A 23,523-nucleotide genomic window follows, 5' to 3' on the forward strand; every position below is an offset into this window, starting at 1 on the left:
GTTTATTAAATACTTGACCCCTGTATATTTTTGCCCCTTTCTTGAAAATTGGGGTCTTAGTAGACTGTGGGTTTCTACATCATACCACCAGTGTTTAGAGATTGCTGCCAAAAGTCAAGAGAAGGAGGAAAGGAAGCCTGTTATTGAAAAAAAAAAAAACTGGACAAACACTAAAAGTTTAAGTTTGACAAGTAGCAGCAAACAAGCAGGTTCTTCATCAAACCAAAAGATTGTCTGTACAATACATTGATAAACATGCACGAAGTTCTAATTTGTCCAAAAAGATTGGCACTATGGAGGACAAAATAAAGAGATAGGGTTCTCAATCTTGAAGGGAGCACTGTACACTCTGAGGATATAAGAGAGCCATGTACAAACATTTACATAACATAAGATTAGGTGGAAGGTTCCCTGTACCATCGAAAAAAATTTAAAAACAGAAACATTTTTATAAGGCTGGAGTCAAAATGAATGGTTTTATGGATTTAGAGGAGGACTTGTAGAAAATGAGAGGTTTGAATTTGGGCTCGTGGAAAAGGCCAGAAAATGCATTTCTTGTGAGGAATAGTATATGAGTAATTACACAGACACACATTATTCTGTCCAGTCACAATGGCATTTTTCCATTTCCCTAAGTTCCTCTCTGCTGATTTTTCTTGAGATGAGGTGCTGGCTCCCACTTGTCATTTAAGTCTTGCCTTAAGAATCCCTGTATCATCTTACTTGTGTAGACACTAGTCTCTCTGTAGAATTATGCCTTATTTTATTTTCCTCAAAGGACTTGCCTTAACTGATATTGTCTTACTTACTTACTTGTGTTTGTTTTGTCTGCCATCCTCCGCCAAAATGTTAGCTACATGAGAGAAGAGAACTTTTCCATCTTCTTTACCTGCTGTTCAACAGCAATTTGAACAGTACTCAACATAAAGTTCACGACTAATCATATTTCTTGGATAAGTTGAAGAATGTATCACACATAATCATATGACCTTGCCTCTTCCATGGCAAGAATTGGGACTTCAGTATGTTCTTTTCTCAGTCTCTCTATTAACTAGAGGTTTCCTCGATTCATGTTCTTGTTTCATTTAAAATCTATTCAACAACAAAAAAGAAAAAAAACTGGTGACTATTTTATCAGATAAAATATTCTTACATCTGTCTTATAAAGGTATGAATTTGGCAAGATGAAACATCTGGTCTTTTATATTTACAATATGATAAATAAGATAATTTAAAATGTATTATGGACATTTAAAAGAAAAAATCACACAAATTTTCTTTTGTTTTCTCTAATACTGTTTATCTTCTAAGATCTGTTGCTGTCTTCTTACAGCATTGCTAAAAGAGTTTTAAGTTTTACATTAAATGTGATAGCCATATTGTTGTCATTAAAATTTTCTATTAAAAAACCATTTTGCAAAACAAAATAGTTAATAATTTATTTGTGTTGATTGTTGTTTAGTTTTTATAAAAAGGAATGTGAAATTTTACTATATGAATCAAGATTAAGAGAAATAGAAGAAGTATTTAGGACTTCTAAAATGAAGAATTTGCTCTACTGGTTGAGACAGGAAATATGCAATCCTGTGGCCCAGTAATTCCCTCACGGGTTTTGCAGTCATAAACCATTTCAAGCACTACCTTAAAAATCCACAAGCAACACATTAAAGAGATGTGAGTAAATAAATACAAACTTTTCACCACTCCTGTAAAATGACTCAAAATTAATGTCCTCACAATTCCAGCTTTATATTTACAGGCAGCACATTATTATAGAGATTTTAAAGAAACTTAGATTATTATTAAAGAAATGTGAACTGAGGGTTGTTAATAACTGTTTTCAAGCATATAAAAAGTGCCGTAAAAATGAACAGATGTTTTCCATCTACATGGGGACAGAATCAAATTAAATGATGGCAAATTATAATAAGAAAGAAGTAAATTACACCTAAAAATAAGCATCCCTACTGGATAAGATTATAGATTGACACAGTCATCTTTCACCAGTTACGTATAGCAATACTTGCAGGCAGAGAACGAAGAGGCAATACCCACCAGGATTTTTCTTCTGGCAGAAATAGACACAGGGGTCTCTAAGAGGCTCACTATCACCACGATTAACAAAATACACACATTTGGTCTTGTTTGTCCCCAGTTCATCGTGCTTTATGAACCAGGGAAAGAAACAATAAAGTGAACTGAGAAAGTGTGACTAGATTAGAAAAGTTGAAGAAGATGGAAATAAATGAGGGAAGATAAGAATGCACAGTTAGAAAGTAAACAATAGTAAACTCAAAGACTTTTTCAATACATACCAGTTCTGAAGTCCTAAACTGATGACCTAGAAAACATCACAAACCAAAGCTCCTTGAAATTCAATGCAATCCATTTCATATATGTGCATTTAGAAAAAAAGTCATCAGATTCTAAAGCATTCATCTATTCCAAAGGGGTGGCTGACTTCAAAAAGTTTCAGGATCTTAGACTAAACATTGCTGTGGACTAAATAATTGTGTTGCTATTCCGATCACGATTTTACCTTAATAATTAGGCATTAGTTAGATTGAAGACTTTTTGTTTTCTGGAGCTGGACTGAGAAAATGTCCTCAGCAAGATATCAAGTGTCTTTCAGGGACTATTTAAAGCTAAAGGAATATCTTGTGGCTCCCAGTTACCTGACGTTACAGTTTAGGAGAGAAATCTTGGAGCTCATTAAAGAGAAAGAAACAGTGCTTCTCCAAGTCCATGGCCCCGTCACCTGGTTCTCCTTCCCAGATAGCACATTCAGCTCTGTCTTTATTGAGTAAAGGGAAGGCATTGTATTTTTGTTTCTGATCTGTCTCATTCCATCTTTGGTCTCAACAAAATACATCCCGAATACTACATTGTCTGCTAATAGATGTGTAAGCTATATGGTTGCTTTGAAAAAAACAGAGAAAAATTAATGGTCTCGATGCTAAATATATAAATAAAAAACCAAATATTGTACCTGTTCTGTGGTTAGCTGTGATACTTATGTAAATACAAATACCACGGGGCACCTAGTTTAATGCAGATTTAACAGGCATGTAAATTGAAAATATAGAGTTTCTTGTTTAAAGCTACTCTGGCCTTCTACCTGAGCCTCAAATATTATGAAACAATAAATAAAAATATGCACATTACACTTTAAAATAAATTTTACCTGGTGCTAAAAACCAGCAATTGAAATCTTTCTACAGAGGGCCAGAGAGCAAATATTTTAGGCTTTGTGGGCCATTCAGTTTGTAATGGTTAATTTCAGATGTTAACTTAATGGGATTAAGGGATAACCAGATAGATGGTAAAGCATTATTTCTGGGGATGTCTGTTTTGAGGGTGTTTTCAGAAGAGACTGACTTTTGATCAGTGGACTCAGTAAGGAAGATCTGCTCTCACCAATGTGACTGGGTACTAACAAATTTGCTGAAGGCCCAGACAGAACAAAAAGCAGAGGAGAGGAAAGAAGAATTCTCTCTCTCTCTCTCTCTCTCTCTCTCTCTCTCTCCCTTCTGGAGATGAGACATTCAGCTTCTCCTGCTCTTGGACATCAGAACTCCAGGATCTCTAGCCTTCAGACTCCAGGACTTGCGCCAGTTCCCTCTCTACCGGTTTTCAGGCCTTCAGCCTTGGACAGAGAGTTACACGGTCCACTCCCTGGTTCTCAGGCTTTGCACTTGGTCTGAGCCACACTACCGGTTTCCCTGATTCTCCAGCTTGTGGACTCCATACTGTGGGATTTCAGCCCCCCATAATCACATAAACCAACTCCTCTAGTTAATCCCCTCCTATTTATATCTATCTTCTACTTTTATAAAATATGTTTTTGAAATATTTTATATCGTATATAATGATACATAATATGTAAGGTATATTTATATATATATCTTATTGGCTCTGTTTCTGCGGGAAACCCTAATATACAGTCTGTGTTGCAACTACTCAACTCTGTCATTGTAGCACAAAAGCAGTCATGGACAATACATAAAAGGGTGAGTTTGGCTGTTTTCCAGTAAAATATTATTTAAAAATTAGACAGTAGCTGGATTTGGCCACCAGCCATATAGTTTGCTGACTGTGGATTTCAACAATCCCTTTGGGAAATTTTGCTTTTTTATTCGCTCAGATATTCTCTCCTTTCACCTATTTTTCTTGCTCAATTGAAATTCAATAGAATGAGTAAAGGCATCGTCTCATCTGCCAACCTCAGGGCCACGCTTCCTGGCTCCTTGCTTCTGGCTTGCCCTGCTGGCTTTGGTTCTGAGGCCCGGATAATTTGTAATCTGGGACTCTCCAGGAAGGGCACTATGTGGAGCTGCCTGGCTGTCTTGGTTCTCCTCAGCTCCTTTGGTGCTGTGACTTTTCAGGGGTCTGGCTGTGACTGCCGCTTAGTCTTAGGCTTGGTAGTTCCACAGCTACTTCATCACTTCATCACATTATAGTAATCCCCTCTAACAAGCTTCCCAGCCATCTCTACATCCCACCCATACTATACATAAAACAAGGGCAATTTGGAGAACTGTCTTAAGATCTCAGGTGTCTGACTATACTGTTGGCCGTTCCTGTGGTTTGTGAGAGGCCGCTTCTCTCTCTTTGAAATATTACCCTAAATTATGTGATACTCCTCACTTAGGTCAAAGCCCAGAGACCTTCTCTCAGTCCTCAATCTTGATATGTTTAAAAGCATTAAAAATTTTTTCTCTAAAAATAATTGAGTTTGTATCTTTTACTATATGTCAGAACCTGAAAATTACAGTCTTCTTTCTCTTCTTACTCCTTCTCTAATAAATCTGAATTTACTTATCCTACCCATCCCTAAGGTAGATTAGATGACAGGCCAGCTAGGATAAAGGTCATGCATTGACAAAGTTCAGAAAGGAAGATAATGTAATTACATGTTATGTTAAATTTCCCCTGCAACAGTCCTCCTAGGTAGGTATTGTTATACTCATCTAGAGATGAAAAAATTAAGGTTCACAGAATTTGCTAAATAAAGCTTGACCAGTTACTTTATAAAAAAGCAGAAAACATACCTGTTTCTGACTACACTCCTAATTCTCATTCAACCACAATTCCTGGAAGACAGGAAGTTAACTCCTGGTAAAGCGCTTGGTTTGGGTTCTAGCCCCAAAGCCTCCAAATAAATGAACTTCTCTCCACCTTTGCATGGAATCATTGGGATTAAATGAGGTAAATATAGTAACAGCTATCTTTCATCCAGCCCCTGGGTGAGCCAGGCAGTTTCTAAACATTTAGATATATTATCTCATTTAATTCTCAAAACAATCCTATAGGGTATTAAAATTATTATCATTTTTTGGTTAATGTTACTAAGGTCCTCAACATAGAGTCTGCCACATACTAAAGGCTTAGTAAGAACTAGTTCTTCTTAAAATTATTACTCTTCCATTCGAATTACACCCACCAAGAATATTTATACAGACATTGTTTTCCCCAGAGCAGAAGCATCTTTGATGGGCAGCCTTTGTTTGCTCATAGTGTGAGGAACTCTCATTCCTAAAAGGACTAAAAGAGCATCACATTGAAGAACAAAGTCTGGTGTCTGCCTACACTGCCATTCTCCTCAGCTCCCATGATGCCAGACCTTGCTGAGTGCAGAGGCCTAGAACATAATGGCAGTGTTGGAAGCAGGAAAATGATAGGAAAGGATGTGTACCAGGATGGCCAAGACAAGCCACTGGGTCAATTCAATATCCAGGGAAGACTTTTCTCTTTTGAATTTACATTTGTTTAAGTTTTAATCCTAACCCACTTGATGAATTCAATTTGGACTTTTTCCATTTTGAATTCTTAATATCACAACTGTATTTCCTCATTTTAGGAAAAGGGGAGACATTGTATTATGGAAAAAGTCTTGAACCAGAAGCTAATATACGTGGTTTGTTGTTTCTATTGTGTCACTAAATATGTGATATTTAACTAAAATATAAGTGGAAGGAATATGAACTGTAGTATCTAAGGGTCTTCTTTGCTATCATTATGTTAATCATTTAATATAATAAACACAGAGATATCCATCTCGCATCTCCCTTTTGCACTGTGCCAATATTTGCCTCACATCAGCATTCACTATTTGCAGTTCATAAAATCACATGGTGAAAAAAATACATTCTTTTGCTTTAAGGATCTCATTAATACTTTGATTTCACAATTTAAAAAAACTAAATTAAAAAAATTTTAAAAAGAAACAAACCTTTTGTAGTTTCCCACATTTTGGGATTTCTGAAGAATCTGGGTCTTATTTTATACATCAAGCAGCAAAAACCTCATTCTCTCAATGCAATGAAATCGTTACAGCTATAAATTTATAGTTATTGGGATCTTAGGTATAGTCATCCCGTATTGTATATGACCATAGAAGATTTGTCCTTCTTCATTCCAAAGAAAGAAAGAAAAAAACTATCAAGTTAGAATGTTTGATTGAACTTTCATTCATTCATTATTTATATTTATTTGTTCAATACATATTTACTCATTTAGTAGATATTTATGTCTCCTGTGTACCAGAAATTGTGCTAAGTACAAAGAATAGAAAGTCAAAACAAATTTGGTTCATGCCTCCATGGAGCTTATGGTCTAATGGGGGAGAAATACAGGCAAATCAATTATAGTGTCATTCTAATGCAAGTGCTATGTCAAAGAGATGCACAGCAGCTATGGGAGCACAGAGGAGGAGCATCTTTCTTATTAAGATAAAAATCTTTCAAAGGTATTTATTATTCAACAGGATTTATATGTTACTTTAACAATTTTTTTTCACTTATGAATTATTTAAGAGGGATTCTATTCAAAACACTATGTTACATAAATACAGGAACTTAAAAATATTTAATGAGCATTTTTTATATGCAAAGTTTTGGTTAAGTTACCTTGCTAGCTGAAAGGAAAAACGGAATTATTATACATAAGAACAATAAAAATTAAGAAAATGATAATAAGTGAAAATCATTTATTCGCAAAGAGAATACCTGAAAAAAAAATATGTTTTCATAAATTGAAGGTCAAAGAGGGGCAAAGCACATCAGAGAAAATGAATTTCTTAATCTTGTACAGCCAGATTTGCCTACTGAACATACAGCTTATGACAAAATAATTGTGCAGCAATTACTCTAAAAGATGAGACAAAATCAAGTTAAAATGGAGCAAATTGCCTTTTACATTGTGGCCAATGACAATTAGTGACACATTCATGCTGTAAAATACCACTTTCTTTTTGTGAGAGGTGACCTATTGCTCGATGGTTAAGTAACTAGGTTACTTCATGGAAAATCTTCTGCAATCCTATCTCTCAGAGGAAATGCAAAGTTTATTATTGCTACTGCTATTGGTGGCAATTTCATATTCAGTAACAAAACAAGTATACATCTTAAGTCATGCATGTGTAAGTGCAACAATTATTCCCGGTCATGTTTACTGAGTGTTTGCTATGTCCAGGGACTGTCCCAGGGAATTTACATGTATCAGTTCATTTTATAGGCACAAATCTAGCATAGTGGTATTTTTTCAGTTTTCAGATGAATAACTGAGACATGGAAGGTTGGGGATGTTGCCCAAAAGTTTCACAGAGAGCCGACGTAGATCCAGGTGTGGTGATTTGAAACCAGGTGTGCTGTGTCCAGAGTAAGTGTTGTCAGAATAATGTGCCAGGTGCCCCACATAGTCCAGAAACCAGTGGATGATCTTCTTGTTTACATTTTTTAAATGTAAGTGAAGGTTTTTTTATTATTTTTAATTAACACGTAATAATTGTAATATTTATGGAGTACAGTGTGATATTTTAACACATGCATACTTTTGTATCAGTTCACCAACCTTTGGCTTATCCCCCTGCCACCAACACTCTCCTCCCTCTAGTAACCACTATTCTCCTCTCTGCTTCTGTAAGAACAACCTTCTTAGCTTCTACATATGAATGAGAACATACAGTATTTATCTTTTGGTGCCTGACTTATGTCACTTAATGTCTTCCAAGCTCAGCATTTGTTCTTTTCTATGGCTAAACAGTATTCTATTGTGTATATTTTCTTTACCCATTCATTTGGTTATTGTAAATAAAAATGAAATTTTTTTGATGACTTAAGCAAATGCTCCCAACTTACTGTTAAGTAAAAAAGAAAAAAGAAAAGCAGCAGAAAAGAGATCTTTACTTACTGGTTCTCATTACTGTTTTTAAAAATAACATACAGAGTTAGTCATTGAAACTAGATAGGTAAATATATAGTTAAGATAAGGAAATAGATCTATACAGTAAAGACTAGAAATTGTTATTAATTCTGTGAGTTGAAGTATAGATTGCTTTCATTTACTTATGTGTGTATTTTCAAAATTATATACAATAAACATTAAGTTAATATAAAATCAGATTGTCATATCAGACTCACTTCAATGAGAGATTGTGTCCAGTGTGAAGCTTTACCTGTAGTTTAAGGGTTCAATGAATGAAGAGGCAAGAAGAGGTCTGAAACACCCTATTAGCCTCCACAGCCCTCTTTTTCACATTAGACATATAATCTCTGGTTGATAATAATAGAAGTCTACAATGTCACCTCACCCAATAGGAAGCATTTATGTTAGAAAGCATCTCCATTTTATTTTTTTCTCCATAGTTCTTTTTTAAAAATTTTTCCCCATAGGTTATTGGGGAACAGGTGGTATTTGGTTATATGAGTAAGTTATTCAGTGATGATTTGTGAGATTTTGGTGCACAAATCACCAAGCAGTATACACTGCACCCTATTTGTATTCTTTTATCCCTCATGCCTTCCTTCCCTTTCCCCCTGAGTACCCAAAGTTCATTGTGCCATTCTTATGCCTTTGCATCCTCATATCTTAGCTCCCATTTATGAGTGAGAACATACAATGTTTGGTTTTCCACTCCTGAGTTACTTCACTAAGAATAATAGTCTCAAATCTCATCTAGGTTTCTGCAGATGCCATTATTTTATTCCTTTTTATGGTTGAGTGGTATTCCATTGTATATACAACCCACAGTTTCTTTATCCACTCATTGATTGATAGGCATTTAGGCTGGTTCCACATTTTTGCAATTGTGAATTGTGCTACTATAAACATTCATGTGCAAGTATCTTTTTCATATAACAACTTTTTTTTTCTGGCTAGATACCCAGTAGTGGGATTGCTGGATCAAATGGTAGTCCTACTTTTAGTTCTTTAAGGAACCTCCACACTGTTTTCTATAGTGGTTGTAGTAGTTTACATTCCCACCACCACTGTAGAAGTGTTTCCTGTTCACCGCATCTACACCAACATCATTAATTTTTGATTTTTTGATTATGGACATTCTTGCAGGAGTAAGGATATCACATTGTGGTTTTGATTTGCATTTTCCTGATTATTAGTGATGTTGAGCATTTTTTCATATGTGTATTGGCCATTTGTATATCATCTTTTGAGAATTGTCTAGTAATGTCCTTAGTCCGGTTTTTGATGGAATTGTTTTTTTCTTGCTAATTTGTTTGAGTTCATTGTAGATTCTGTGTATTTGTCCTTTGTCAGATGTATAGATTGTGAAGATGTTCGCTCATTCTGTGGGTTGTCTGTTTACTCTGCTGATTATTCCTTTTCCCATGAAAAAGGTCTTTAATTTAATTAAGTCCCAGCTATTTATCTCTGTTTTTATTGCATTTGCTTTTGGGTTATCAGTCATGAAATCCTTGCCTAAGCCAATGTCTGGAGGTTTTTTCTGGTGTTATCTTCTAGAATTTTTAAGGTTTCAGGTCTTAGATTTCAGTCCTTGATCCATCTTGAACTCAGGTTTAAGTCCTTGATCCATCTTATGTACAGCAAGAGATGAGGATCTAGTTTCATTTTAATACATGTGGCTAGCCAGTTATCCCAGCACCATTTGTGGAATAGGGTGTCCTTTCCCCACTTTATGTTTTTTGTTTGCTTTGTCGAAGATAAGCTGGCTGTAAGTATTTGGGTTTATTTCTGGGTTCTCTATTCTGTTCCCTTGGTCTATGTGCCTATTTTTAAACCAGTACCAGGCTGTTTTGGTTACTATTGCCTTATAGTATAGTTTGAAATCAGGTAATGTGATGCCTCCAGATTTGTTCTTTTTGCTTAGTCTTGCTTTGGCTATGCAGACTCCTTTTTGGATTCATATGAATTTTAGGATTACTTTTTCTAGTTCTGTGAAGGATAATGGTCGTATTTTGATAGGAATTGCATTGAATTTGTAGATTGCTTTTGGCAGTATGGTCATTTTCACAATATTGATTCTACCTATCCATGAGCATGGGATATGGTTCCTATTGTTTGTGTCATCTATGAATGCTTTTGGCAGTGTTTTATAGTTTTCCTTGTAGCAGTCTTCCACCTCTTTGGTTAGGTATATTCCTAAGTGTTTCATTTTTTATTTTTTGGCAGCTATCGTGAAGGTGCTGAGTTCTTGATTTGATTCTTAGATTGGTCATTGTTGGTGTATAGGAGAGCTACTGATTTGTGTACATTAATTTTGCATCTGGAAACTTTGCTGAATTCTTTTATCAGTTTTAGAAGCTTTCTGGAGGAGTCTTTAGGGTTTTCTAGGTATGTAATCATATAATCAGCAAACAGTGACAGTTGGACTTCCTCTTTACCGATTTGGATGTCCTTTATTTCTTTCTCCTGTCTGATTGGTCTGAGACTTCCAGTAGTACGTTGAGGAGTAGTGGTAAGAGTGGGCATCCTTGTCTTGTTCCAGTTCTCAGAAGGAATGCTTTCAACTTTTCCCCATTCAGTATTACATTGGCTGTGGGTTTGTCATAGATGGCTTTTATTACATTGTGGTATGTCCTCTCTATGCTGATTTTGTTGAGAGTTTTAATCATAAAGGGATGCTAGATTTTGTGGAATGCTTTTTCTGTGTCTATTGAGATGATCATGTGATTTTTGTTTTTAATTCTTTTTATGTGGTGTATCACATTTATTAACTTCCATATGTTAAAACATCCCTGTATCCCTGGTATGAAACCTACTTGATCATGGTGGATTACCTTTTTGCTATGTTATTGGATTTGGTTAGCTAATATTTTGTTAAGGAATTTTGCATCTATGTTCTTCAGGGATATTGGGCTATAGTTGTCTTTTTTGGCTATGTCCTTTTCTGGTTTTGGTATTAGGGTGATGCTGACTTCACAGAATGATTTAGGGAGGATTCCCTCTTTCTCTATCTTGTGTAATAGTCTCAATAGGATTGGTACCAATTCTTCTTTTCATGTCTGATAGATTTCAGCTCTGACTCCATCTGGTCCTGGACTTTGTTTTGTTGTTGGTAATTTTTTATTATTACCATTTAAATCTCACTGCTTGTTTTTGGTATGTTCAAGGTATCTAATTCTTCCTGATTTAAGCTAGGAGGGTTGTATCTTTCCAGAAATTTATCCATCTCCTCTAGCTTTTCTAGTTTATGCATATAAAGATGTTCCTAGTAGCTTTGAATGATCTTTTGTATTTCTGTGGTGTAAGTTGTAATATCTCTCATTTTGTTTCTGACTGAGCTCATTTGGATTTTTCTTTCTTCTTGGTTAATCTTGCTAATGGTCTATCAATTTTATTTTTATTTTCAAAGAACCAGCTTTTTGTTTCATATATCTTTTTTTTGTTTGTCTGTTTCAATTTCTTTTAGCTCTGCTCTGATCTTGCTTATTTCCTTTCTTCTTCGAGGTTTGGGTTTGCTTTGTTATTGTTTCTCTAGTTTCTTGAGGTGTGACCTTAGACTGACTGCTTGTGCTCTTCAGATTTTTCAATGTAGGCATTTAGAGCTATGAACTTTCCTCTTAACTCTGCCTTTGCTGTATCCCAGAGGTTTTGATACATTGTATCACTATTGTCATTCAGTTCAAAGAATTTTTTAATTTCCATCGTGATTTCATTGTTGACCTGATGATTATTCAGAAGCAGGTTATTTCATTTCAATCTATTTGCATAGTTTTGAAGGTCCCTTTTGGAGTTGATCTCCAGTTTTATTCTGCTGTGGTCTGAGAGAGAAGCATCTCTATTTTGTACCTAAGATTGTTGTATAGCTTATGTGACATTCCCCTTATGCCATGTCTCATAAATTCATCAAAGTTTAGGTTTCTTTACAGTAAGCAATTCTAAATCAAGAACAACTTTCTCAAAGTAGCTCATAGATAAAAATGCTTTTTTTTTTTTTTTTTTTTTTTTTTTTTTAGCAAACATTCTTAGTCTGTTGCCCTGGGCCCCAGTTGTTATGTTTACAAAGAGATTAGACCAGGTCACCAACCTTCCTTCCCCACTCTCCAGGGGAATCCCCTGATAGTCAGAAGGAGTTACAGGCTAGCTACTTTAACTCCTTCCTCCTCAACAATACTTTTAGAATTTTTTTTGTAACAGAAGGAATGAAAGGGGGGAAAAACACTCAAGCCATCATGTTTGTTTTGAATTGGAGGAAAGCAAGACTAACATCATTTATAATAGTGAATGGTTCATTATGATAATCCAGAAAATGATATAAGCCTAAACAATGAAGTAACAATAGGATGGAGACGGAGTGAGATTTAACAAATACCACAGCATTTCAATGGACTCAATATAGTAATTGACTAGATGTAGGATTTAGGGAATTGAAGAAATAAATAATGACTTCCAGTCAGAGCCTTAGGCAGGTATATGAATAACATGGCTATTTGAGAAATCAGAGGAGCAATGTGTGGGAAGATGGAGGTTCTTTAATAGAAGATAAGAGAACTTTGATTTTATTTAAATTCTGATAGAAAACAAGCAGTAAAAACATAGAAAAGGATGATGTAGCAAAAATATAAAATAATCTATGGAATGAGATCACTTTACCCATTTAGATTTCATAATTTAATGAGGAGGGATCAGCTTTAGGTGTGAGGACAGATGCCTTTTCCATTCTGGTGGGAGGGAAAAAAGCAAGAATGTTCTCTTTGATGTATTCTCTTCTAGTGGCCTCCATTTTCACTATTGTGTTCACAAAATTTGGAACTTTCTTCTGAGTAGTTAGCAACTTGGTAAACTTAATATTGACAAGATTGTTTATTAAGAATGAAATCAGACAAAAGTATAAGATGACCCTTGAGGGTTCTGTTCAGACTATGGAGAAAGAAATGGAGCCAAAGAAAATTCCTATATAAGAAAAATCCTCTCCTCTAAGGTTCGAGAAATTTGTCTCTCTAAGATTAGTGATTTCTCATTCTTGGATTTTCACTTCTAAACTCTGCCTTTCCACCTTTTTTCTAGTAACATCAGTTTCTAAAAAGTATGTTCATTAGTTCATTTTCAGATTACTCAGCTGTAAGTTGATTAAACTTGCCTTTTTTCTAAAAATCTCTTTAGCTACACTTTTATCATATTATTTTTTAGGCTGTTGACTTCTTTGTGGCTTATTTTTTCCATTTAGTTTGTTCTCTTATTGTAAATTGAACTTGAAGTTTCAGAGCTCCTCATTAACTATAGTGATACATTTTTATTTAATCTCAGCAGAGCTGGTGCTAATTAGTTTCCCATGAGTTCAAAAGATGATCAGCCTGCAAAATTTGGTCTGATGCAGAAACTGTTGTCATAGCAATGCCCCATCTAAAGTAATACTCTCTCTTTCACTCCTGCAGCCTTCTTCTTAGTATGTTAACGTCCCTTTATATGCATGATGGTGTTTGTTTTGTAACTGTGTATTAGGGTTCTCAGAGAAACAGAACCAACAGGAAAGAGATTTATCATATATATATAGAATACATATAAAATAGATTTATCTGTATAGGAAAAGATTTATTATAAGGTTTTGGCTCACATGATTATGAAAGCTAGAAAGTTTCACAATCTGCCATCTGCAACCTGGAGCCCCAGAAAAGCTGTGAGTGGTTTGAAGGCCTGAAACCCAGACAACCAATGGTGTCAATTCCAGTTCAGATCTAAGGGCTGAAAACCAGGAAACTTGAGGACAGAAGATGCATGCTCCAGTCCAACCAGTCAGGCAGACAGCAAGTTCAGTCTTTCTCTATCTTTTTGCTTTATTAAGGCCCTAAAATGGGTTGAATGACGTCTACCCACATTAGGGAGGGCTATCTGCTTTACTCAATCCACCAATTTAAATGTTAATCTTTTCCAGAAAAACTCTCACAGACACACCCAGAAAGAATGTTTAACCATTTATCCAGGCATCCTATGGCCCAAGCAAGTTAGCACATAAAATTAACCATCACAAACTGGAAGAGCAAGAATTTTATGTATACATAATAGCAAAAGATTAGAGCAGGTTGCCGGCCTGGCCTAATGTTAGAAAAAAGGGTGTAGGAAAGAGTCAAGGAGGGTAAAGCAGTTGGTTTCCCATGGATTCTCTACCTTGCCCTGTGAACTGGACTAAAGCCTCTGTCATTAGCAGATAGAGGACCAGAAATTAAGGGAAGTTGTTCTGGAAGAGATGCTGTGAGTGTTTCAGTGAATTCAAAGCCACTGAAATCAGCAACAAAGTTTGATGCAGATAGTCAATTTTCCCCAGCTGCAACATGAAGCCAGACTGGCAGTTGCAGAGTTAGAGGTCAAGGAACTACTGAATTTGGAATTCTGGGCCCACACATCCAATAGGGAGGAGCAGAAGTGAGCTTGCATCAGACAGATTCTCAGACGAGTGGCAGCCAAATGATAAATGGCGAGTAGGGTGGGTGAAGATTGTAATTGCTAGAAATGTTTGGAATCCATATAAAACTCCTGTGGTCCTTTACAGAAACAACTGGGGAAAGAAGAGAAATTCCCAGTGGTAAGATCAACAAAGGATCAAACTATCACAATATGGTCAGTAAATGTCTGACCTTATACAGTAGTTTGGTAAGATCCAGGGAATTTGGATTATAAAAATTTACAGAGAGGGAATTCTTTATTTTGTTTTCAGTAATTAAAATAAATACTTGCAAATATTTAAAAAAATATATCAGCTGATGATGTGTGGAAAACTCTGGGACATAATTGAAATGTTTACTTACAATCTTCCTTTTCTCTCCCTTTATTGTTTTTAGGCAACTTGGTTCTTTGAGGTTAGTTAATTTTCAAAGCTGACTCAACAGAGCAGCACATAAGGAATTTATCTGAAAGAGAATGTGGTTAGGAGGGGATACAACTATCACAGAGGCTTTGGATCAGCAATTAATGCATCATTAATCCTTGATGTTCCTTGAATTGCTTCATAAACACTCCAACAATAAAACAAATCTAGACTCCTTCACTGTTCTGATTCACCTTTCTATCCTCTCCTGATGGCACGTGACCACTGTTCCTGGCCATTGGCTTCCAGAAAGAGAACAGACAGGGAAGTGTTGGTGAATCTAGTTTGTTCTAATTAACAATGACTCCAGGGAAATATATATCATAAAATCAATTTTCAGTCATATAATTCATAAAAGTCTTTGCAACTGTTAACTGAAATCTTCATATTCTCTCTCTTTCATGTGTGTGTGTGTATGTATATATATAATTTTTAGAGATGGGGCCTGATCCGTTGCCCAGGCTAGAATGCAGTGGCACAATCTTAGCTCACTGCAGCCTCGAACTCCTGGGTTCAAGCAATTTTCCTGTCTCGGCCTCCTAAGTAGCTCAGATTACAGGCATTGCCACTACACCTGGCTAATTTTTCTTATTTTTGTAGAGAAGGTGTCTCTCTGTGGCACCCAGGCAGGTCTCAGACTCCTGGGCTCAAGCAATCCTGCCTTGGCCTTCCAAAGTGCTGGGATTACAGTAGTGAGCCACTGCACTCAGTTTATTCTTAAAGCAGTATGTGTGGCCTGAGGCAGAAAGATGTACACCAGTTTCCTCATCTGGAAAAATTGATGTGATTCTAACCCGTATTTCATCTGGTTGTGAGATTTAAAGGAATTATTACCTGCAAAATGCTTGGAACCATGCTTGGCACATAGAAATAAATATACATATATGTTTCTGTGTGTGTGTGTGTTTAAACACATGCCTATATATTGTTCATCTAACAAATATATATATAAATATTTGTTAAATGAACAGTAAGAAATATATTTTTCCTGAAGATTAAGTGGTAAAATTTATATAAAAATCTTAGTTTGGTGGTTTAAACATTGGAAATGCTGAATGATTGTTAGCTCTTTGGTCAGTCATAAAACATATGTTGAGAGCAAGAATATGACAAGTAAGATTTAGGCACTAGTGATTGAAATCTGAGTGAAAACACCCAATCTTTGCTTTATGAGCCTAGTTACAATTGAACAGAGATAACAACATTAATCATATACTCACACAAATCTAGGTAAACTTGATACTGCGGCAAATGCTGTGCAAAAATGACACATGGTACTATAAAATGTGTACTTGGGGCTTTGATTTAGTGTGTTGGGGGAAGGTTGGGAGACTGTCAGGAATTTTTCCATAAGCTACTGCCAGTAGAACTGAGAGCTGAAAAGTGAAAAGGAGCATATCAGTAAAGAGAGGAGGAAATCTGTGCCAGGGAGAGGTGCGGGCTGGTGGAACAGCTCTGTGAGAGGGATAAGTATGGTGATGGAGGGAATGCAACATTGGCATGCGCTGAAGCTGGAGACAAAAGCTGTGTCCCCATTATCCAGGGCTCTTTAAGCTACATGAAGACTTTTAACGTTTTTTTTTTTAATCTTATAAGCATTTGGAATTCATCAACGGGCCTAAAACAGAATGGTAATATGTGAGTTGCAGTTTGAAACATCACCCTATTGGAGGAATCCTCAAATTTTAGTGTACATCAGATCCACTTGGAGAGCTCTTCAAAGCATGTTGCTGGGCCTCTTTCCAAAGTTTCTGATTTCATATGTCTGGGTTCCAGTAGGAGAGTTTGCCTTTCTAACAGGATCCCAGATCTTGCTGATGCTGCTGGTCTAGAGGAGTCATCCTTTGAGGACTACTAATCTACTGTACAGTGAACAAATTGAAAGGATCAAAAGGGAGCACCAGGTGGACCACTTACAAAGAAATGTCAGTCTTCCACACAAGAATTCATGGACATTTGACCTAGGGAAATAGAGAGAAGTTTACTAATGTAAGGAATATTTTGGAGGTAAAATTGGCAGGATTTGGTTCTAGGTTAGGTATGGATATGAAGGACAGGGAGATGTCAAGATGTCACTAGGTTAGTTGCCCTACTTTATCATCTGGAAGGAAGACATTCTCATTTATAAAGTCCAAAAGACTACAGCCCAAAATGAGAGTTTTGGACTTTTTTTTAAAAAGTTCTCCTGGCTTGCACTGGTTGGCTGCAAGGGACTAAAACCTGACAATAATCACGGAAAGTGCTGGAACTGACAGCTAAGTTATGAAAGACTGCTGACCTCAAAGGGTGCCGGAAAGCTTGTTCTGAAAAAATGCCAGCAAGGAACCTCCTGGTCTTGTCTGTGGTATTCCCCAAGGGCACGTGAAGCATGAGCCAGGTTACACTTGGGCTCAATGTCAGATCGCATGGCTCTAGCTGCTGCTGAAGCCAATAAACAGAGCTTCTAAAGTTAATAAAGACAGTGATGAAGGACTAGTGATTGAGTGGAGAGGAGAGAGAGCAGATGAAAGATCAAACTAAGAGAGGCGAATCCCTGAATTTGAAAAGAAAATTTCAAAGACAGAGACGGTAGAAGGTGCCTAAAATAAAGAAATTTGCAGTACAGGAAAAGTGGTAGTTGGCAGCTCTCTTGCCTGTAGAAACAAATGTCTGAGACAAAAATGAAAGAAGAAAAATGAATATTACAAAGACATGCATTGGACTGTCTAAAGACGACCCCACTGCAGAAATGAATCAGGGACTTGTTACTACCAGAGAGCATTCTGAGGAATATTTAGGAAAAGTGTTGGTGATCAAAATTGGTATAATTTGGTGGCAACTTCCTCAGGGCTTGAGGAAATAAAATAAAGGTTTACCTGTGGAAATACCAGAGATTATATCTAAGGATCTTTGAGAAAGGTTCACAAACACAAATTTTATAGCATTCCAGAGATCGACCAGTGTCTTCATACCAAAAAAGGAAATGGCATTTCTCCCAAAGGCAAGAGGCATTTGGCTCAGAATTTAATGGAGAAAACTGTGAGAACTTAGAGGAGGAATGCCCATTAGAGAGGTTCAATAGAATTTGAAGTTTCAAGGGAATTTTTCAAAGCACAGTGATGAATATATAAAATTTTACAGGACTCTGAGGCAGAATATAATTTGGTGTATAATAGCTAGCTAAAGCGTAAAGCTTTTGTTTTTAATCTTGCATAAAAATTGTAGGCAGGAGTAAAATAAAACAAAAACCAAAAAACCTAAAAAGAAAAGATAAGCCACCCAATTTAAATTATAAGCGTTCAGTGTAGTATTCAGATTTTTGCAGAATCCTGTACTAATACTATGATAGCGAAGATCACAATGATTATATGGGGAGCAAATTTGTATTTGAGCCTGCATAAACAGATTACTAATAGTTGAGAGTCAGATAACACCAATGGCTTATATAAAATAAAGAGATTTCCTTGTAGTTTTGAGAATTTACATATAGTATTGTTGTGGGGTGTTTTGGCTTATTTGAAAATCTAGATAATTATGGATATACTTTGAAGGATTCAAGATACATACTTTGGATCCTGGAATATTAGGGGAAGAAGGGGAAGCGATTGCCAGTGTGGGAATAGAAAAGTGGTGGTCTCTTTCCTCCCCATGATAAGGGTCATGGCCAACTCCCCTCTAACAAAGACAGATTAATAGAAGAATAGTTGAGTATAATAGACAGATTAATTTAAAAATTAATAACAGCATAAGAAATTTCTCTGATCATAGCTTTATGTTACATGGGAGCCTTCAGAATTAAGACTCAAAGACTCAAGGTGAACTATTCATTTTTATGCTTGGGATTAATGAAGAATGGACAGTCATATAGAAATGTGACTGGGCAAAAAAGGTCTGATCTAATAATGATAAACAAAGGAGGGACGGGCGCAATGGCTCACGCCTGTAATCCTGGCACTTTTGGAGGCTGAGGTGGGCAGGTCATGAGGTCAGGAGATCAACATCATCCTGGCCAACATGGTGGAACCCCATCTCTACTAAAAATACAAAAATCAGCTGGGCGTGGTAGTGTGTAGCTGTAATCCCAGCTACTTGGGAGGCTGAGGGAGAAGAATCATTTGAACCTGGGAGGCAGAGGTTACAGTGAGCCGACATCGCACCACTGCACTCCAGCCCGGTGACAGAGTGAGACTCCGTCTCAAAAAAGCAAAATAAAATAAAACAAATAAACAAAGGGAGAAACTCAGCAAGACCAGTCTGTTAAGATTCTTCCTGGCTTCTCTGTAGCATTCCTTCCTTCTGGTAAAAGGCAGGATCTTCTCTGGAATGCAGGTCTTATGACCTACAATCGAACAAGGTAGGTCAGGAAATTTCTTCATTGCCAGTTCTTACACAGAAAGATGGGTGCAAGGTGTAGGAATATTTTTAGGTTTTATTAGTGGCCTTGGAGGAAAAGGGTTCTTGTTTCTATGAGTGCCTTGGGAAAGAGGGATTCTAGTTTGTATTGCTTGCTTTAGGAGATAATGAGTGGTGAAAGACAGGAGGGCAGAAGAAAGTCAGACAGAAACTTTGTTTCTGAGGTTGCTTCTGAGGCCTTTGCTAACTTTAATTCACCCTTCAATTTGTCAGTGATTCATTTCTTGTCTTTGGAGTTGGTATGAATTTATCTTGAAGATCCTCAGGTTGATCTAAAGTTCTGTTCAAATAGTCTACGTATTTCACATATTTTTGCCAGCTATCAAAAAGTCTTATTAGGAATGGTTTGATAGTATACACACACACACACACACACACACACAAAATAGTAAATGTACTATACAGTGACTGTCAAATGTGCTGACCCAACAACTCCTAATGGCATAAGGGAAAATCTCTTCCAACTCCACCATCCTGCTAATGAGAGATAGGGGAGGTGGGTTGAAGAGGTAGGTAGTGACTGCAATCTGGGTATAATGCCCCAAATGACAAGTTACAAGCTCAGCTATCCTGTTCCATCTCCACATTTTAAGCAAGTATTAAACTTTGTTCTATAGTGTGCTCTTGTTTCTTTCCATTTAAAATAAGGATTCAATGCCTACCTCCCCGCACAATCAAAACTTACAATAGGACTGCCTCTCCTTGAGGGAGCCTCCTGTTCTCCTTAGTTTCACATTTTTTCTCCCAAATACCTTGATATGTATCTGTGGTTTGAGAATTACAACTCTAATCTTTTTCTATTTCAAGTTATCTTCCATTCTTTAACATTCAGTAGAGTGTTCTTAAAGAATGACTGTAGGTAAACTCTTAACAGAAAATTGAATCATACATACCACGTCTTGTTAAGCAGTACTTTTAGCCCAGATTCTGTTATTTTTGATGGTAAAGTCTTTAAGTTATATTCTTTCATAGTACTTGAAACTACTAAAAATAATTGAAAAGGTTTAATTATCCTATTTACTGTTACAATTTGCTTTGTGCTATACATTTATTGCTATCTCTAGTGAGTTATAGTAACACTGCTGCAGGTGTTTTAAAAATAGATTGTATTGATTACCAGTATAAGACATGGTGAGTATCCAACTGAATTTTAGTTATGAGGAATAGGTGAAAAGGATTCTGTCAAGGAGATGTCAATTTGGCCCCAAGGGGCAAACTTTTTTGACAGTTCTGTACAAAGTAGGGGTTACTGAATAACTGCCCCTGTTATTTAGTAATTGACCCTGACAGCAGTGAAAAATTGAGGGGAGAGGGTGAGCAGAGAGTTAACAAGGAGAACCTCAAGTTATATAAAATATCCAGGAAGCATGAAAACTGGAAATCACACCGTGGAAGGAACATTGTTCCTGTCTAGTGACCAATTCCTCATTTGACTTATAAAAGAGAGAGAGAGAGAGAGGGAGAGAGAGAAATTGAGACATGAAACTAAAATATTCCTGGTAGATGCTAACTTTGAGACAAAACAAAGAGAGGCAAAACTGGGAGATTTTGCTCATCTAGTGGTAGGAATAGCCACATGCCAATTTTAATGGGAGTCAGTCCATAGAGAGCTCCATGGTAAATGCACAGAGGAAGAAACAAAGTACATATTCATTCATTCACATTTGGTTCATTTTTGTATATCTGGTTACCTATCAAGCATAGTATCTGTACATAGTTGAGATGCAGCAATTTACCCATTCATTCATATGAGATACACAGCATTTATTAAGCATCTGCTACATTCTGGTGATAACGATACAGCAGTGAAGAAAACATAGCTCCTCACAAAGCTTACGTTCTGATATCACTAAAATGATTGCATATTCTGGCTGCAACCTGGGGAAACAGTGATCTAAAATGTTAATTATCAAGTGCCCAGATTCTAAAGCCAGTTGGCCTGGGCTTGAAAAGTATTCTGTTCCATTAACTCTCTGTGTGGTTTTGGACAAGTTACTTAATCATTTTGGGCCTCAGTTTCTTTATCAATAAAATGGGGGATATAATGAGTTAATATGTGTGTATGTGTGTGTAAGTTAATATAAGTGCTCAAATCAGTGTTTGACACTGATAAGTGCCATATATATGTGTCAGATATACTTCTTGTTAAGAGAAATTAATCTTAATTTAACTCATGGGTAAATGGTTCTTAATTACAGAATAAAAGGTAGAGACCAGGGAAATCAAGACAACAAAACTTGAGACACCAAAAGCAAATGGATTATTCATGTTTGTATTATTTGTTCAAAGTAGATTATAGAAGAAAAGAGAGAGCACAATCCAGTGGTTAAGCTAGTTACCTGTATCTCTGGCCTTCAGTCTCCTCATCTGTGAAGGAATGAGAAAAGATGTCCTTTTTAGGGGTTCTGGAAAGATCAAAGGAAATGATGTGTGTAAAATGCTTGGCACAAGGCGTGGCTAAGGGTGAGCATTTATTAAATGGTGGCTATTTCAGTTGTAACCTGATTATATTGAACTGACATCATTTATTTAATAGTTTTTGCCATTGCATTTCAGTTCAAGAAGGATTTAAGGAAACTGTCAATCAGAGCATTTCATTTCTAAAAACCATTAAACATTGGTCTCACAGGAAGAAAACAATGCAAAAGTCAGTCAAATCATGCATATTAGAAGTTAATGTTTTTCCAATGAAAAGAGACCCTTCCGGTAAGGTTTTTCAGTCTGTAAATTGTGGAGTCTAGATGGAATTGAGAGATGGTCTAATTAGTTAAATTTATACTTAGGATCAAATGCAACTAAACTTCCATAAACTTACTCCTGAATCACATCATGATCTATTTCCAATACTTATTATTGCTAAATTTTTGTATTTTTGCATCTGTGTTCACAAACACAAATGACTTTTTCTTTAAAAAGTCATATCTTGCTTGGGTAACAAGATTATAATTGACCTCATGAGTTCTTTATTTTTGTATTTTCTAAAATGGTTTTTTTTTAAAGGTGGATGGTATTCCCAATTTATTAAATTGTTGATATTATTGGAAAACTATTTAGACCTAGTATTTGCTTTTAGTTGTTATTGTTTATAAATTCTATTTCTTTAACTGTTATCTTTTGAATCAGAATTTTTCTTTTACAAATATTTGTACAAAAATACAACTATTTAGTAATATTTCAAATTTTTCAACAGAAAATTACTCAAAATAGTTACTGCCATTTTTATCCATGCTAAATCAACAAATATTTGCTATTTTTGATATTAAATTTGAATTTCTTTTTTCTTCATTATTCTTGCCTACAGTTTGAGTATTTTCAAAACTTGTGATGTTATTACTCATTTCAAATTTCTGGTCCTTACCTTAACATTTTTCCTTCTTATTTTTTTAGCATTTTACCATTTTTCTTTGTCTGGCTTCTTGAGTTGACCAATTTATTATTTTTCTGGAAAGTATGCAAACCTATAATTTCCTTCTGTTTAAATATACAACAAAATTTGGCATGTAGAACCTTCAGTGTCATTTAATTCTGAATAACTGAAATTTCCTTCATAATTCTTTCCTGATTTTCTCTGTATTCCAAGGGTTGATTAATAATTTAGCTCCTAGACATATTTAATATATACCTTTTGTTTTCATTTTCTTATTGACTGTAGAACTAAAGCCAACTTTGACAGGAAGCTGCAATATTTGATTCTAATGTAGTTCTGGAAGTGATCTAGAATGCAATGTCCAAAATCTTTGGACTCACAGTCAAGCTTAGATACTCAGAGAGTCTCACATGCTTTAAAAAAAACTACACAGCAAAAGAATGTGCTTTTTTTAAAATGTTCACATAAATTTAGGTAATTAAATGAAGGGCAATTTCTCCCCTTTTTTGGAAGGAAACATCTAATGTTCCTATCCTAGCTTCTATCAAAATTTCAAAATACTTTAATGAGTCTGAAATTTATAGGCCATATTATTTTCATAAGACAAACAACATGAATTTCAAAGATCTGTGAGGATTTTATCAAGAAACAGTTTTTGCAAATATATTTTTATGTTCATACCCATAAAGAGGCATGAATGCCG

The 23,523-nt window shown here is 35.9% G+C and overlaps 1 protein-coding gene across 3 annotated transcripts in view; it reads left to right on the plus strand.

The window, feature by feature from the left end:
* FUT9 (fucosyltransferase 9) overlaps window positions 1-23,523 on the plus strand; it is a 197,597-nt gene that overhangs the window by 169,706 nt on the left and 4,368 nt on the right. Inside the window, exon 2 of one of the 3 annotated variants that reach the window (XM_009205688.4) lies at window positions 7,547-7,742. The exons of the other annotated variants lie outside the window; for them this stretch is intronic. The gene's annotated coding sequence lies outside the window, so the exon portion shown is untranslated. The remainder of the gene's footprint in view (window positions 1-7,546; window positions 7,743-23,523) is intronic. 3 annotated transcript variants of the gene reach the window in all.

This window comes from Papio anubis, chromosome 6 (assembly GCF_008728515.1).
Source record: "Papio anubis isolate 15944 chromosome 6, Panubis1.0, whole genome shotgun sequence".
NCBI lineage: Eukaryota > Metazoa > Chordata > Mammalia > Primates > Cercopithecidae > Papio > Papio anubis.